Raw genomic sequence first — 4,636 nt, 5'->3', positions numbered from 1 at the left:
TCATCACCACCCACCGCCAACTCTTGGGCTACTCTTTTACCAATGAATAGTGGGATTGACCGTCACATTATAACTCCCCCACGGCTAAAAGGGCAAGCATGTTTGGTGTGATGGGGATTCGAACCCGCGACCCTCAGATTGTGAGTCGAGCGCTCTAACCACCTGCCCATGCCGGGCCCAGAATTATGTGTAAGTAGTCCTCATAAATTAAATTAGTTAAACTAAACATCAATCAACTAGCCTGTTTCTGTACTCTTTACACAAAGCTTCAATAACCCTCCAATTCTTAAATTTCCTTTAAACAGGACTACAGTCTCTATTAGCTCTTTCCATCATGAGTACATACACAGCAAAGGGATTTATAGGTAAGCATTTGCTTGGGTAGAAAACTTGAGAAGATGCAAAATGAAGGAATAAAAGTTGCAAAAAAGTGAGAGAAAAAAGACTGAATATAAAACAGTGAAAGTGAACACAAGTAGGGAATGTATGTTTTACAAGACTGTGGAGGGGTAAGACAGGGTGAGAGAAGGCTTGGACACAATTGATTTCATTAGCTTTTGTCAGGTTTCATGAAGATGAATTCCTTACGGTAAGTGTCTGTGTCTTGTTAGCGATAAGTTTCAACTATAAACAAACAGCAATACAGTCCAGTTGTTATAAAATAATAACTTAAAAAGATATCAAATGTATATACAAATATTCATTACACTGTTGGTTACTACAGTTATATCTAGAGCTTTAAATAATTGTGTATTTTTTGTCAAAGTCCACACAGGCTGGTTCAGTTAACTTAATACACAGCTAACAAGAACAATTATTCTTCTGTACTTTGTTATTACAATACAGTTTGTGATAAGTTCACTTTAAAAATCACAAATATACATTTTTATTGTTAAACTCATAATCATGCTGTCTAGAACGAGAACTAAATAATGAATTTCAATGCATATTTATACCCTGACAGAAGTCTAGAACATTCCACAAAATACTAGAAATTCTGATGAAATATACTCAATCAAACCAATGAAAAACTCAGAAAGTTCTAGCAACATGATGCAATAATCAAACTATTGTAAACAATCACTAAGTTATAACAATTGAACAAAACAACATATGATTTGTAAACAGTTACGTAAACAAACATACCATAAAATACTGCTTCTAAAAATAACTAGATATGACACCCATAGTATGTATAGACTATCTAAATCATACACTTGTATTAAACTTAAAATAAAACAGTCATGTATATTTAACAGCTTTGTTTATTATTCTTTTTAAACCATTATTTAAAATTTCAATGTAATGGGGACTAAATATTAGTAGTAGTAGTAGTTACATTTCTTAATATATCTTAATTTATACAGTATTCATATTATTAAGATAATTCAAAATACTGCTTTATATTTCACTTGGATTTAATAAAAGTTTTCTTAAAATGCACTGTTCATGAGTATGTTTTTTCAACTATCAATGTGCAAAAGTGGCATAGAATAGCTATATCAAATAATTCTGGTTTTAAAAAATATTTCAATTTCATTACTGTCTATATTAAATTAATGTTTTAGAACACTATTTCATTAATAATTATCTTTTGAGAGTGCTTGAGTTACTCACTTTTATCAATGAAAATATTATTCTACTTATTTGGATGGTGTCTATAAAACGAACAAATCAGAATGTATAAAATTATCTTAGTATTCAATAATTTGTGAATGCCAAGAACAATAAAACATTATTTTTTGCACTCCATAAATATAATTATTAAATGTACTTACATTTATATGATTTTAAAATGATACCTATATCTTTTTCTTTTCCAATATTATTGTAAATCTTCAGTGACTAATTTTCTTCACAGATGGTTTTGTGACTGAGAAATATGGGAAAAACTTAAACTAAATTACAATATTGACAATTAATAAACAAATCAAAAGAAGGAGCATTATATTTTGTGTTTGATAAGAACTTCATGTAATAGAGAGCTCACATCTTTTTAACCTTCATTAGATAAATTTTGGCTTTCAAATATGTAGAAAAAAACAACAAAACTTCAATAAAATGAGTGAAAAATATAGAATAGATATTCAAGTTGACTAATGTCTTAAAGGTGGTAGTATTTTTTAATAAATTAAAAGCAGCTTGAGAAACTTGCACAGAATATAGCTGTGACTGTGACAAAAATTTACCCCAATACTTTAAAGAAGATTAGCAAATACGGTAAGGGAGGGAATTAGATGTTATTAATTCTTAATGATTGGGGGAATACAATGCCATCACTATTTAAAAAAAGAAAGTGTTAAGAAGTAACTTATGAAACTATTAGTCTATTACAGTAGTTTGATTTCAGCTGTTCTCAAGACGGTGAAAACTGTTATCAAAAATTATATAGAAAATAATTTGGAAAATTAGTAATTTTTATTAGGTTTTAGGAAAGGGTTTCCTGACTTTACTGGTTTGTTGAAATTTCTGTTACAGAACTTCCATATTTTTAGATGATAATATCCCATTTGATGTTGTGTACCAGACTCTGTAAAACCTTTGATAAGGTGCTCACAGGAGGTTAATTAGTATGTATATATATTATGCTTTATATAATTGTGCTATCAGCTGAGAATTTAAAGATATGATGAGCAGCAATGATTAGTGATACTTGGTTCTTTACATTGCATTTTTTATATTAAACATTTAGTTTTGTAAAGCAAAAGAATGATATTAAAAAGGTTTAAAAATTTGTTATATGTTTCACTGAACAGAAACCAAAAACTTTCTCTCAAACAGATACATTAAAACGTCAATTTAGTTTCAAGCGCTACAGTCTTCTTGTCCAGTATCATTGTACTTGATCATTGTAACTTATAAATATGCTACATATGCTCCTGTTGGGTATAAAATTTATGGTAAAGCCTACACTGAAACTGAAAGGTAACTTTAGTTTAACTTAATTTAGTTTTATACATGGCAGAACCTGAAAAAAAACTTTTAGTTTTACTAGCTTTTCTAAATACAGTTCAAAATTTAAGACTAATAATAATATTGATAATTAATACATTAAATTTCAGTTATTAATATTATCACTCATCTTTATTTAGCAGTACAATCACTAAAAAGCAACAGAAATATTATACAACTCCTACTCTTCACTAATAGTAATAGTAGTTTTATTCCTATTCACTGCTTCAGTTAGTAAATAGTATTAAAACACACAACAATTACTGAATTAGTGATTACTACGAACTGTTTATCAATACTAATAATATAATATTACTATTGGTAGTAGTAGTAGTAATAACTTAGGCCTAATAAAATATTATTACGAATTAAGACCTTACAAAAAATATCTACCTTTAACCTGTTTAACTGGTCTTTCAGTTTACCAATTAATTCAATTAAAAGGCGTTCTTCGTGTTTTAAATACATAACTTCTCTTTGATTAGCTGATAGCGATACTTTCTTCATAAAGTTATTTCTTTCCATGTTGTTTGTTTACAAATTACACATCTAGTAAACTACAATGACAAGTTGTTCAATAGATGGCAGTAACGTTACAAGCATTTTATATTATTATTATGATTTTCTTTAAGAGTTAGTTACTGCAACCTTTCATGTAGAAAGTTGTAATTTTTAAATGGAATAATACAATATGACTGGGTCAAGCATCTATGAATATCTTTTACATACTGAAACAGTAAAATCCGCAATTTTCTGTTTGCAATAAAATTAAGACTAAATAATTCTTATTTAAATACTTAATATTTATTTGATTGTTTTAGAGTAAAGCTACGTTGTGTATACCGAGGGAACCGAACTGCAGACTTTAGCGCTGTAAGTCCGTAAACTTACTGCTGTCCCATCAGGGAAAAATATTCAACAATAATTATGGGTTGAATTCTGAATATTTCCACTCGTATTCTAAAATGCTTGAGTGTTTTATTACCTAGGAAGTAGACAAAATAACGTATTATGTAGGCATGTTCCATCCTCTAAACTAAATTAAGATAATTAAAAAACAAATCTTAAAGCAAGCCCTTATCAGTCATATACCTATCGAGCTTTTTCTTAAACTCATTTAAATCTACTGCCTGTACAACATCCGAAGGCAAACCCATTCCAAAGACCAACCACCCTGTTAGAAAAATGAAACTGTCTTAGCTGAAGATGACTCCTACCTTGCCAAAAATTATATTTGTGTCCACTAGTTCTACTATCCTCACTGTTAAATGTGAAAAAAGATGATGCATCAACACTATCAATTCCCTTTATAATATTAATCACCACAATCAAATCCCTCCTTAACAATTTGAGAGATTTCAGCTTCTCTTCGTATGTCAACACCTTCATCCCAGGCCCATTCTAGTAACACTTCTTTGAACCCTTTCCAGCAATTCAATGTCTTTCCTAAGGTAAGGAGCTCAAGACTGAACACAATATTCAAATATGGCCTAACCAGTGACCTGTACAATGAAAGTACAACCTCTTTGGACTGGTATTCATTATTTCTATAGATACAATCTAAAATCCTATTTTCCTTACCACAAGCAAAAGCACACTGCTTGGATGGCTTTAGAGACTGATCGACTATTACACCAAGATCCCTTTCTTTCATAACACTGTTAAGGTTATTTCCATCCAAATT

The 4,636-nt window shown here is 29.8% G+C and overlaps 1 long non-coding RNA gene across 1 annotated transcript in view; it reads right to left on the bottom strand.

Annotated features, from left to right (window-relative positions):
• Positions 1–3,514, bottom strand: part of LOC111086945 — a 17,916-nt gene extending 14,402 nt beyond the window's left edge. The window contains exon 1 of the long non-coding RNA XR_002611661.1: positions 3,346–3,514. This is a non-coding gene — a long non-coding RNA (uncharacterized LOC111086945). The remainder of the gene's footprint in view (positions 1–3,345) is intronic.
• Between the last annotated feature and the right edge of the window lie 1,122 nt (positions 3,515–4,636).

The sequence above is a fragment of the Limulus polyphemus genome, unplaced genomic scaffold (genome assembly GCF_000517525.1).
Source record: "Limulus polyphemus unplaced genomic scaffold, Limulus_polyphemus-2.1.2 Scaffold56, whole genome shotgun sequence".
NCBI classification, from domain to species: Eukaryota; Metazoa; Arthropoda; class Merostomata; order Xiphosura; family Limulidae; genus Limulus; species Limulus polyphemus.
This window is presented reverse-complemented; position numbering and strand designations above follow the sequence as displayed.